This window comes from Ambystoma mexicanum, chromosome 9 (assembly GCF_040938575.1).
Source record: "Ambystoma mexicanum isolate Mex_15411 chromosome 9, UKY_AmexF1_1, whole genome shotgun sequence".
In the NCBI taxonomy this organism is placed as follows: Eukaryota; Metazoa; Chordata; class Amphibia; order Caudata; family Ambystomatidae; genus Ambystoma; species Ambystoma mexicanum.
Window position 1 is genome coordinate 1504764993 of NC_090931.1, and position 14466 is coordinate 1504779458.

The 14466-nt window shown below is 46.5% G+C and overlaps 1 pseudogene; it reads left to right on the forward strand.

Moving 5' to 3' along the window:
- The first annotated feature begins 176 nt into the window (after window positions 1–176).
- Window positions 177–13619, forward strand: LOC138487535 (zinc finger protein 883-like; annotated as a pseudogene).
- The last annotated feature ends 847 nt before the right edge of the window (window positions 13620–14466 follow it).

Genomic DNA, 14466 nt, shown 5'->3' on the forward strand with positions numbered 1-14466 from the left:
CGAAGGTTGAAGTAGAAGATGGTCCACCTTCCAGTGACTGTCCACATTCTGGTAATAAGACGGGTGATGAAGGGGAAGTGGTTTCTTTAAGGAATTGTCGGGTAGCCAATGATTTGGTGAAGGTTGAGGTTAGAGAATCTCTCTCTAGCGAAGATTGTCAGCATTCAGAGGACCCCATGAGGACTGAAGAAGGGAAAGCAGTTTCTGAGAGAGAAGTTCAAGACATTAAGAAGTGGGGGAACCTGGAAGAAGATGAGAAATCTACCATAAATTATCAGAATTGTGAAGGAAGCAGGATTGGAAACTCGACTGCAGGTAAAACAAAGTACAGTAATACATTTTTTTCAAATGGTTGCATTGCAACTTGCTTGACCTACAGGAGGAAAGGCCACAAAATGTGCACTCATTCCCAGTTATTAATGAGTGCTAAATCATGTTTGGTGAGTAAATGGTGTGCTGTGTGCTTGTTAACAAATTGCATTCGTCCCGGGGCAAGTGACTATTATGCCTGCCAATAGCCAGCAACTTGATAGTGTTACCCCAGGCAAAAGGTTGCCCACATGCCCCTCTCCACTGTTTCATTACACAACAAAGGCAGGGCCAACTATGTAATGCGACATTTGTACTGGCCTTTGAGCACTAATTATTTGCCTGGGGTGCACCATTACTAATGGTCAGGTGTTGGCTAATGAGAAATCATTATATCGGTTGTTGGCATATGAGCACTTATTACTTGTCAGGGGATGCACTTTTAGCACTCATTTATTTATTTGTATTTGTAGAGCGCACTACAGCCCACAGGCATCGAGGCGCTTTGCATGAAAATGTAAGGAAGCTTAATTGTTATTACAGTAAACCAGTCTTGGTTACAGGCATGTTACAGAGAACAAATGATCACAGGGAACACGGGATTGACAATTCAGACAAATAGCCTAGTTTTGATGGCTTTGCGGAATGCCAAATGGGAGTCAATCATCCTAAGGTGCGCAGGAAGGGCATTCCAGAGTGAGGCGGCCATGGAGGGGAAGCTAGTGCCACCTGCCTGCACTTTCCTACTTTTGGGAGTGGAGATCAGGTTGGTGTAGGCCACCCTAGTAGGCCTTAGAGAGGAGAGTTTCTGTAATTGTATGGCCAGGTAGGGGGGTGCTAGATCATGGAGGCATTTATACGTGAGTGAGAGAGATTTGAAGATGATCCTTTCTTTAACTGGCAGCCAGTGCACCTGCCTCCTTGTTGTGGAGATATGATCCTTTCCGGGACCTTGTAAATCCCACTAGACATGCAAGGCTAGTTCCTTATTTGGTATGACGAACTAAGAGAAATGCACTCTCCCCATGGCGACAGGTGACCAAATACTTAACAGTGCTTTGTGTAAAATGGTGCATGTCACCATACATTCACTTCATAGCTGGTGCAAAATATTTACCAGTACTTTATGTAGAATGGTGCTTGTCACCATAAGCACTCTTCATGCAATGGTGCCACCCAAAAGCCAGCCATGCTATTTACTGCAAAGTTAGTTTTCAGTAAATGTAAAGGTTTCACACACTCCCATACTTGCCAGCAAAGTCGGAGCCATGCAAATAGGGCTGGCCATTCATAAAATCTCCTCGACAATGTGAGTGGTCTAGCAGATTTTGCGAGCCCTAACATGTCAAGTGTTTGCATTAGCTAATTAAAGAACAAGTGCATTATTTTTATTAAAAGGTATCATGTAAGCAGCATGCAGAAAAATAAGTATTTGCAAAACACAAATGTGTGAGTGAGTGTGAAAATTTCTATAGCGCGCACTAGAGAAATATAGACCTCTTTTGTGCTATGTTGCACAGAGCAGATGCAAACATGTTCTGGTAGTAAGGAAAGTTTTACAAAGGTCTGTCGCCGTTCATGTCTTACAAATTAACAACATAGAAGTTCAAAAACTGTTAAGCAAATTAATTAATAGTAGGACAGACAACCCATTCAAAAAATTCAATTAAAGAAAGTTATCTGCTAACATTGCCAAAAGGATGAAGATCTTGATTGATCAAATCAACACAGATCGTTTAAATGTACATAATTGGAAGCTCTTTATTACTATAAGGTCAGTGAGCAGTGACTTACAGTGCAGTGGCCTCCTGTCCCACATAATGAGGAAGAAATGTCCCTGAACAGCCTCTTCACTCTGGGTCCGCAAACAAGAGTGCGGTGGGGAGTTATTAGTTCAAGTCGATGTACCCTCTGACAAACAAGGGAGGGTTAGCATATGCTATGCTTTTTGATCTCTGGAAGAATCCATGGGTGGGGCACAATGGTGTCCAGGGCACCTATCAGTATCGGTACAGGCTGATGATGTGTATGCATGCATGTATGCGTGCATGCTCTGTATAGCCCAGAAATTAAATGTCTTCCAAGAGACAACACACTCGTGCTCAGTTTTCTATAAAGGGAGTGTAATGGAAAATATCTATATAGCCTATCATAGCAATTTCAAATGCATTTTCCACGCCATATGAGGGTAAACCATTTACACCTGTCTCCATGCAGACTAATCCGCTGCAGTGATACACTTCGGATCTCTGCCGACGGCCTCCCCCCATTGGGCCAATCCCGCTTCAGTGATATATCTCTGCTCTGCCTAGAGTCTCTCGATTGAACCAATCCGGTTTCAGTAATGCACATGAGCGCTGTCTCGAATTCCTTAATTGGACAAATCACACTGCAGTGAGGCACCTGGGCTCTGCCTATAGCCTTTGGGTGGAGCAGTCCTGCTGCTGTAATGCACCTCTTCAAATGTTTTGCCTTTGCTTTGTCCCCAGAAAGCCTCCTTGGCACCAGGCTGATTGATCTGCATCACAATGTTATGGATACACGCCATCATGCTCATTCTTCTCCCTTGTCGCATTCCCAGCTAATTATAAGCATCCCCAGTATGGGTATTTTATAGATGCACATACTTCAGAATATACCCCTGCAGACTTGGAATCCACAGAAACCCATTCTTAAAGATGTTTCAAATCACAGTCTGCTTGCATTATTGTGCTCCTTTAAGAGCGTGTGCACAGCCCAGCCATTGTGACACACCCAGTGCTACCAAACTACACTCTACAGATAATGGTTTAGCTTTCAGATTTTTTCTTCTGCCAATGCAGTGTGGACCCTCAGAGAGAGCAGACAATTGTTGGCTTCCAGATTTGTCAGGTCTATGTGGCTCATTTTATTTGCAGCTGCTCTGTCTCTGTGCCTCTGTGGCTAGCCAGGAAGGGGCAGTAGGAGATAACTCTTTTCAGACTGTGCCCGCAGTTTCTAAGAAAATATTTGAGCAGGAATGCCGCCATGACCATAGCATCTACCACAAGCACCCACATGATGATGAGGCCTGTGACATCTGTAGCAGGTCTAGCCGCAAACGTCATCCCAGTTAGATGAACTATCCCGTACTCAAGCTGGAAGCTCTCGTCATAAAATGGGCAGTTTACAGCGTGCAATACTATCTTTGCAGCCGAAGATTTAAACTGGTAACTGACCATGCTCTTCTAGCCTGAATGGCCAACCGGTTTCATTCATTCTCCTTAGAACAAAGGGCGGGCAGCAAACTACCCAACAAACACTGCAACAATGCATCATTACACCTGCTTCTGCTGCTAGTATTAACTTCCTCAACATTCGCAAAATGCGTACAAAAAACTATAATCTCCACTTTTGTGCTCATCAAACTGTAATACTGCTCGAGCCTACGCCTTGGCCTTTGTAGGAAAGACAGATCCTGGACACCAAGGTAAGTTACACAATGCTTTATTGTCATGGTCCTGTACTCCTTCAAGATGTACAAGGGATGGTAGGGGACACGGGTGACAAGACATAAGAAGGAAAACACCGGGCTTGCCCCCACACCCATACACCTCAGTTTTCTCTCACTCCAAGCCCAATGGTCAACTGTAGAACACTCCAACCATCACATTCTGCACCAACGCATGACCTCCCCACACTCCAAGCTACATTACAACACCTCTCCCTCCCTAGGGAAAACCCAACAGAATGAAAATGGAACCATGACCAGCACCAAACCCCAATCACACAAAGCACACACACGGCACCAGAAATCCCGCACACAGCAGCTGCCTATGCCCAGAAACTCTGGCAACCAGAAACACATAAGGAACCATTCACAGACCAACCAGACCATATAGAAAATGCCAATGACCCACCAGACCAAAACCCACAACGAACAAAAGCCTAGACCAACTAGGTCCCAGAACCCCAATCCCGGAACCCACAAGGACCAACATGACCAACATCGCGTTGCCACCAACAGCAAATGCTAACCTGCCCACCAGTGTACCACAAAACCCCTCGCGCCCGGGCTGCCACCCCAGGCCTCCAGCTTGCCACACCGGAGCACATACAACCGAACACTGGGCCCGACCGGCCACCCAATGCCCCACAGCAAGCACAACAACTAGCAGGGACGACATACCGAACCATAATCCTACTCCTCTACTCGCATTACCACCAACCGCAATGCTAACCTGCCCACCAGTGCACAACAAAACACCTCTCGCCCGGGCTGCCACCCCAGGCCTCCAGCCTGCCACACCGGAGCACATACAACCGAACCATAATCCTACTCCTCTACCACGTGCTAATAGGCCATTTTCTCTCACCCAAACTACACCACCTCTAGAAATCACCAGAAAAGAAAACCTGACGTGCAGTACTTAGAAATCATATAAAAACTAAAATAAATCAATTCCCCATAGCAACCTACCCCGGCACCATGACCATGCTCAATGAAACAACAGGCAAAGCCACAATTAAACAATAGGCAAAGCCAAAATACTCCCTTGGGTATAGCGACCAACCCCAGCACCATGGCCAGGCACTATGAAACAACAAGCAAGATTGAAATACTCCTTAGGCATAGTGACCTACCCTGGCACTCAGACCAAGCACTATGAAACGAACAGAAAAAAATGAATTACTCCCTTAGGCATAGTGACCTACCCCAGCACACAGACCAAACGACAGGAAAAACTGAAATACTGAACGCCCCGCACGTACCGCCAACTACATGCTGTAGACGCACACATACACCGTCACGCTACATACCACACAACCTCAAACCATAAATGGCATGACACGCAATAGCGTTACATCAAGACAACACAAAAAAAATATACAGGTGCATGGGAAAACTGGATGCCATCCAGTCACACCATAAGTCAGATCGAAAATTCATTGGACAACTGTCCACATCCAGGACGATAGTGTTAGTTCTTGAATGGTATGCTGTATGATGTCATTATGATTCCAGAATACTACATGGTCTGAGTAGATCCGCATGAGACCCCTGAAGGAACACTAATAGTTGGAAACACCGTTCAGTCCCCCTCGGTGGAACAACACGAACATAGTACAATGTGCGCAGAATGGAGTAGTTCCTCGCCCCACCTCCCCCCATGTCCATGGGAGACAAGATGAAAAGGGGCCAAAAAAATAAATATTACATGAGCCCTCACCAGGGAACTAACTTTAATGCAAGGCCACAACGACACACGCCACAGGCAACTGACAACAGCCTTGGATTACGCCACCGCTAATACTACACCCGGGGGCAAAATATGGGATACCTTTGTCCTTATCCCATTAACATGGGCGACGACCTATGCACAACCACACATATACGCATGCACTCTGGCCCAAAACACTAACTTGAAAGAATGACCCCTTAACCAGGCTCACGACCAGCTGGGTCATGGAAGTCCTTTTCCTCTTTTTCCAGAATTTGAACCAACATGCGGAAATGCAACAACTGGGGTTCAACTGGCTTCTGACTGTCCCTCCACCACGGCCAGTCTATTCTCCAAAACCCAACAAGCTCTCCTGATGCTCCTGCAAGAACTCCACAACACACCCTCTCATCGATGCGTTAATGTTTACTTATGACCCAGGGTGCGCGCGGCACAACCCATAGGGACGCCAACGTCCACTGCCCAAGTGACTGGCCAGGGACGGCTGCACTGCTGTGACGTCACCGTTACTTCTTGGGCCGCCGTCCCTGCCACCATGGGGGCTCCATGTGAACCCGCACCGAAGCTCCTCTCGACGGGAGCCAAACACAGGTTGCGGCCCATCACGCAATGCCGCAGGAGGACCGCGGGCATCCACAAAAGTCGGGGCGATGTCCCCTGTAGTGTCACAGGTCCCAGCTCAACCGGCTATAGCATGTTCCCGGGCACTTCTCCGCCCAGAGACAACGCAGGAGAAAAATGAATCCTCTCCCCAGCCCTGCGTTGTCGGGCACTACTCTGCTCGTTAACTACAGGAGGGAACGAGTTCACTGCCAGGTCACTCCACAATGACGCCACCAATACAGCGGGAACTTCTTTGCACGGCCTCCACAGGCACCAACTGCGGACAACACTGAGAGAGCTACTCCCGACATCGACTTTGTCGGGAGAACCGCAGGAGCAGCGCACTCTGCCAAGGTAACGCTGCTTGGTAGGCAAACTCAACATGCAGCTCGCCTGGGTGTGGGGGACATCCATCGCGGCGGTGTTCCTCAAGTGCTGCACCCCCCCCAGCAGTGCCGATGGTGAAGGCACAGTCCCCCCTACCTTCCCATCGTCGTCGCCAGTGTAGGGAAGACGGATCCTGGACACCAAGGTAAGTTACACAATGCTTTATTGTCCTGGTCCTGTACTCCTTCAAGATGTACAAGGGTTGGTAGGGGACACGGATGACAAGACATGAGAAGGGAAACACCGGGCTGGCCCCCATACACCTCCGCTCTCTCTTACTCCACGCGCAACGGTCAACTGTAGAACACTCCAACCATCACATTCCACACCAACCCATGACCTCACCAGACTCCATTACAGCAGCCTTCCTCCTTCTAAACAAAGTCCTCAACCTTGCTACCCGCACTCTCTGCAAACTAGCCACATCCTCCCCCTCTTCTACCTACCAACAACATGCTGATTGACTCTCCATGCACAGCCACTCTCTTTTCAAGTGCCTTCTCCTAGTCTGCAAAGCTATCAATGACCTTACTCCTCAGTATCGGTCACATTGTACCTCTGTTTATTCACCATCTCTGTTCCTCGTCTGCGCTCAACCTCTCGGTGCCTGCTCTTGATTCTGCTCTTTCTCCCTACTTACCCCACTCCAATGGAGCCTGCTGCCCATCACAATCAAAGCCAGCCCAACAGTGGATCTCTTCAGCGCTCGGCTTAAACCTTGCAACTGCTTCCTCCCCCATTCTCCCTACTTGACTCCACCAGTGATGCTTAATAATGTACTTTTGTATATTCAATTAGTGCTCCACTTTAGTTTAAAAACACTTACCCCCTTAGGTTAATGCCTTGTAAGTGACCTGATTTCTTTTACATATTTTGTTTTTGTTTGTTTTGTCCCTGGAATATACCCCCCCCCCTTTTTTTACACCCTCATAAATAAAAGCAGCAGAACATTTTAAGATGGATACACAGGAGACACAGGTAGACAGGGACGTTGTTGAAAACATACTGGGAGATATAAAGTCTCCTACCCAATTCATTCTCATACTCCAATCAATACAGAGGCGAATTCAACCCTCTCTAGTCACTCCAAATTTAACACTGGCTGTTAACCCGTGCATTGAGAAAGTCTTCCAGCCAACTCCCTCAGACCCCCTTTACATCAGGGGACAATTAAAACCAGACTCCTTAGTGGAAAGAGAGGGGGAACACCTCTAGCCTCTTCAGAAGCACCCCCGGATAAGGAAAGTAAGAAGATTTATGCTTTTAGTAGGAAAGTAGCCTCTTAGTCAGCTTACCGTACGAGAATCGCCAATAACACCACCTTACTGGCTAGCTGCAACTGTCATAAGTGGGATGAGTTGTCTGAACAGATAGCTTCAGTCCCAGAGCCCCTGAAGACACAGCTGTCACTCTCCATTGCAGAAGGTAAAGCTGTTGCAAACTGCATCCTTTAGAACAACCTAGATGCAGCAGATAGTGCGGGGAGAATAATAGCTGAGGGCACGTTAATCAAACGCCACGCATGGCTACGCCAGTCAGGGTTTAAGCTCGAGACACAGGCTTCCATTCTTAATATGCCCATAGAGCCAAACGTGTTGTTCGGCAAGGCGCAAGGCGGTGGAAGACGCTCTAAAGAGCGCCAAAGAAGAATATGATACCCTAACGTCACAAGGACAACTTACTAATAAACCCTCTGGACAAAGAGAGGGCTACAATTTTTTGCTGCTTTAGAGGGCAAAACACACAACGGGGGTCGGGTTACAACCAAGGTCATAGCTCGTCCTGGGGCTTATTACAGGGTCAGTCCTCGCACGGTTTTCAAAGAGGCCAGCGAAGGTCTTGCAGCAGGAGTAGATTGTCCTTTTCCAGAGGCAGCTCAACACCCCCCAAACAATAACCACCCACTACAGGTTCCCTCCTATGCCACTCCAGTAGGAGGCCGCATTTCATACTTTACCCTCGTATGGGAGGGATTCACCTAAGACAAGTGGATAGAACTGCTATAGCAACCCACCAACCATCCACCAAAACAAATGAACACCTCCAAGGAAGAACAACGCATCCTACTGGAAGAGGTGACAGCGCTGTTCTTAAAGGACGCTGTAGAAGTCATCCCGGCGAACCAGGTAAACAAGGGTATTTATTTAATGTACTTCTTGTGCCAAAAACAACCTCACAATGCGCCCTGTCTTTGATCTGCCCCCTGCAAACAACTATGTCAAGCCACAGAAATAGTGCATGACAACACTACAGGAAGTAATCCCACTGCTGAAGCGGGGGAGTACATGGTAACCATGGATATGAAAGATGCATAGTTTCATATTTCAATGTTCCCAGCGCACAGAAGATTCTTGCGTTTCAAGATAGCTAACCAGCACTACCAATTCAAGGTGCTACCCTTTGGCATAGCATCCGCTCCAAGAGTATCCACAAAGGTACTGCCGGTGGTGGCCACGGCGGCATACCTTCGCATGGAGGGAATCCCATTGTACCCTTACCTGGACAACTGGCTGATCACAGGGGAGAATTCCCAAATTTGCAAGCAAAATACCCAAAGAACGATCAACCTACTTTTCCAATTGTGTTTCTCAATCAACGAGAAAAAGTCCAGACAAGACCAAACCGTTCATAGAAGCTGTCATATAAACAGAAGAGAGACTAGTCTTTCCATTAAAAGGAAGAGTACAAAACATACTGCTGCAAATACCTCAGTATCTAGCCAATCGCCAGATAACCGTACGCAAAGCAATGCGCCTGCTCGGGATGATAGCATCATGCATTTACCTGGTCCCACGCGCACGATTGTGCATGTGCCCAATGCAAGAGTGGTTGGTGAAACAGTGGTCTCTCAGGCAAGCAGTCAGTGGGATGATCTAGTGGTCGTTTTGCCAACCCTAGTACAAGCTTTACTCTGGTGGACAAAGGAAAACCTATTGAAGGGAAAACCCTTCCACGACCCGGCTGTGCAAGCATTTGTCACAACAGATGCGTCACTCACCGGGTGAGGGGACCATTACCTTCATCTCACAGCGCATGGTCTATGGACTCAAATCACAGCACAGAACCACATTAACCCGCTGGAACTTCTCGCCTTGCTCAAAGCATTACAAGCCTTCCAAGCTCACCTGACAAATCAAACGGTACACATTCTCACAGACAACACCACTGTAATGTTTTATATAAACCAGCAGGGGGCACACATTTTCCAAGTTTGTCCAGGCTAGCACAAAAAATATGGAAGTGGGCACTCAAGCGGGGCATGTTCCTAACATTGCATGTTCCAGGGGAACGCAATACTCTGGTGGACTCGCTGAGCAGAGATCCTCTACCAGAAGAACACAAGTGGCAACTCAACAAACATATCATAGACTACATTTTCAAACAATGGAGCTACCCCCCGTTAGACTTGTTTGCAACAAGAGAAAACAAACAATGCTCAGACTTTGCATCCAGGTTTCCCCAACACGACTCTAACTCCCCAAGATTCACAAAGTACGGATGACATTAATCCTAGTTGCTCCTATATGGGCGAGACAACCCTGGTATCCACATCTGCGCAAACTGGCAATGTGCGAGCCCATCAAGCTCTATGCCCATTCAACATGCTCACACAGCACGGGGGAACAACGATAAACCCTCAGTCTACGAACTTGCCAGCTTGACACCTGAAGTCATAGAGTTTGGACATATAAATCTACCTCAAAGTTGTATGGAAATCCTCAAGGAGGCACGTAAACCAAACACTAGACACTGTTACTTTAATTAGTGGAAGAGATTTGTAATTTGGTACCAGTCAAAACAAATCAACCCAATAAAATGTACACCTTCACACATTCTTCATTACATGCTTCACATACTAGACTCAGGACTAGTGTTTAACTCAAAGTACACATAGCAGCTCTATCCAAGTACACGACTTCCCAGAGTAAGGTGTCGTGGCGGAAAATCCCACTCATTAAGGCCATCCTAGAGGGAGTAAAAGGACTCCACCCTCCTATTTCAAACCCGCCGCCAGTTTGGAACCTCAATGGTGTACTTGCAAAGCTCAGAGGACCCCCCTTTGAGCCTATGCATACATCCAGCCTTAAACACCTTTCCTGGTGGCTATCACCTCCATAAGAAGAGTCGGTGAACTGCAAGCTTTGTTAGCGCATAACCCTTACTTTGTTATCCACAAAGACAAATTAGGCAGAACACACCCTCGGTTTTCACCTAAGTTCATTTCAAAGTTCCATGTTAATCAGGCCATCAAACTACCAGCTTTTTTCCAAAATCCATCAAGCTCAGCTGAGAAAAAAAACTCCATACTCTAGATGTAAGGAGGGTGGTCCTTTACTATGTAAACATGACCAGTCTGCTAAGGAAAACAGACCAACTGTTTGTCTCCATAGCGCCAGGCAGGGAAGGAGACTGCCAAAACGCCATCCCCAGATGGATAGTCAGATGCATACAGCTCTGCTACTCTCGATCAAGCAAGACACTGCTACAGAAGCTACCTTGGCATTTATCGCAAACGTCCCGCTAGATGCCATTTGCAAAGCAGCTACATAGAGCTCTGTCCACACTTTTACTCAGCACTACTGCATCGTCACTCTCTCTACAGCAGATTCTCGGGTGGGGCAAGTGGTGTTAAAACATCTATTTTCTGCTGTACCTTCTCACACCCACCACCTTCTCCAAACACTGCTCGCTAATCTATGCATAGCATGTGATCTAAGCATATTCTACAAGCCTCAGAAGAGATACATTACTCACCGTAATTACATTTCTGATGCTTGTATCTGCTTATATTCACATGCACCCACCCTTCCTCCCCTGGAGTAGAAGATGCATAGATGTTTGTCTGGGCTTATCTGGTACATAATCTGTAGACGTCACACTAGGGGTAGTATTACTGGCACGTCCTGTCGACGCCCCTTTTTGAGTTTCAAAAAGAACAACTATAATACTCTGCAGCTTCCACTAGAATAAGATTACGAGGTGCTGCCTCCTTCCAGATGAAGAGCACATCTCAGCGGCCACAGCAAGCACCATGAAACGGCTGAAGGGTTTGCACTGGAAGGTTTGTGGAGGACCAGGACCAACCAGAAAAGATATCCCACCTGGTGAAGCACAGACTTGGCCACAGCAACCATGATTGATACCTTTTCTGGTTGGTCCCAGTCCTTCATAACTTGGAAAAAATGTACACAAACCATGCAGATTCATTTCTGGCCATTCTAAGGTCCTAACCATAATGCACCATGGAAGATATGGCTATAGTTTGGTTGCCATTCTTCACTGAATTGAAAAAACTGTGTTTAATGTTTTCTAAACTAACAAAAGAATGTACTTTCGCACCTTGCTGCTGCTTTCGAAAGAAACTTGCTGAAGATCCATCCTGCAGAATAAGCTGTGCAGCTCTCTGCAAATTGAGCATTTCTCCTATGGGAAAACTGATGTAAAAGCGGAAAAAACACCCTTTTTTGCTGACATATGCCCTTAACCATTGAACGGGTTTGCACAGAATGTTCCAGTTTTGGGCATCCGTGGCCAAATAATAAATCTAATGGGTCAAAGGTTATTAGCCATGGAATTTTGGCACATCCAATAAATAGCTCATAGATCTCAACGTAACTGTTTGGAGACGACTGTCACCCTGTAATATATATGTATAGATCATATGTATATGAGCAGCTTAACAATATTATGAAATGAAAAAAACATTACACATTTGTAAATTCTTCTTAGTGTTCTTAGTGTTCTGTATTGTGACTTTCACTGGTAACTTTGATTAGAGGGGCAGGAAAACTAATATGTTAAATTCACAGCTCTAGACTCAGTCTATTAATGTTAGGCTATATTAATAATGCATGTATTTCTGCTTCTTTTTACAGAAAATGGAGCCATTACCAAAACCCAGAGCCTGCAAATGAAACCAAGAAAACGCACACACTGTGCCCAGAGCTTTATCGATCACTCCCAACTTCTGATACATGTGAATGTTTACACAAAGGAGAAGGCATTTACCTGCAGCATCTGTGGGGAGTTGTTTGCAAACCGATCACATCTAATCATACACAAAAGATCCCACAAGGGAAATAAACAATATGAGTGTACAGAATGTGGGAAAACCTTCATGTTGGACTCAAATCTCTATGAACATAATAGGATCCATGCTCGGGAGCCACTGCACCAATGTAGTGACTGTGAGAAGAGATTCACCTGTAGCTCGAGTGTGCACAGCCATCAGAAGGTTCATGTTGGGGAGCGACCATATTAGTGCACAGAATGCAATAAAAGCTTTAGTCATTCCTCATCTCTGACCCGTCATCAGATGATCCATACTGGGGAGCGGCCATACCAGTGCACGGAGTGTGAGCAAAGCTTCAGTCAAATTTCACATCGTCACAACCATCAGAAGGGCCATACTGGGGAGAAACCATACCAGTGCAGGGAATGCAATAAAAGCTTCCGTCACTCCACATCTCTGATCCGTCATCAGATGATCCATACTGGGGAGCGGCCATACGAGTGCACAGAATGCAATAAAAGCTTCAAGCACTCCTCATCTCTGAGCCGTCATCAGATGCTCCATACTGGGGAGCGGCCATTCCAGTGCACAGAGTGTGAGCAAAGCTTCAGTCAAAGTTCACATCTGCAGAGCCATCAAAAGGGTCACACTGGGGAGCGACCATACCAGTGCACCGAATGCAATAAAAGCTTCAGTCACTCCTCAACTCTGAGCCGCCATCAGATGATCCATACTGGGCACAAGCCCTATGTATGCACAGTGTGCAGTAAAATGTTTTGTCACTCCTCTGCTCTGAGACATCATCTCAGGGTCCATACAGGGGAGATGCCGTATGGGTGCACGGAATGCGGTAAGCACTTTAATAAAATATCAAATCTGAAGGTACACCAGAGAGTGTGTACCAGTGCACAGAGTGTGAGAAAAGCTTCACTCTGAAATCTCATCTGTGTTCCCATCAGAAGATCCATACTCGGGAGAGATCCTATGAATGCACAGAATGCAATAAAAGCTTCAGTCACTCCTCATCTCTGAGTCGTCATCAGAGGATCCATTCTGGGGGGGAAGCACAATTTACTGGGGCACGCTTTGAAACACAATTTAGTTGATGTATAAGTGCCTTACAAATGTATAATACATACAAATAAATAAGCCATATGCATGCAAGGAGTGCAGTAGAAGGTTCCCTCATTACTCGGACCGGAGAGGCCATGTGAGGGTCCATACAGGGGAGAAGACCTATGGGTGCGCAGATTGAGGTAAGCACTTTAAGAAACTTTTAAGGTACATCAGAGATCCCACACAGAGGTGTGTATGTACCAGTGCACAAGGTGTTAGAAAAGCTTCACTATGAAATCTCATCTGTCTCAGCGTCAGAAGATCCATACTGGGGACCTCCCATACCAGTGTACTGAGTGTGAGAAAAGCTTCACTCAGAGATCAAATCTATGCAGCCATCAGAAGATCCATACTGGGGAACGGCCATAGCAGTGTACTGAGTGTGAGAAAAGCTTCACTCGGAGTTACCATCTTTACACCCATCAGAGGATCCATTCTGGAGAGCGACTGTAACAGTGTATGGAGTGCGGGAGAAGCTTCACTCTGAGCTCAAGTCTGTTAAGCCATCAGAAAATTCACAACGGGGAGAGAGCAAACCAGTGTACAGAGTGTGATTAAAGCTTCATGCAGAGTTACCATCTGCACCACCATCAGAGGATCCATACTGGAGTGTGGGAAACTCTTCACTCGTTCTGTACAGCCATCAGAAGATCCACACTGGGGGGACATCATACCGCTGTAACAAGTGTGAGAAAAGATTCACTAGGAGGTCACAGCTGTGCACACATCAGAAATGCCATTCTGAAAAAAAGCTTTCCGGGTGCCCAGAGTGTGCTGAGCACTGAAGACCTGAGAACACAGCAGGGGGTCCCATCTGAGTTGGTGGGCTCAAAGTAG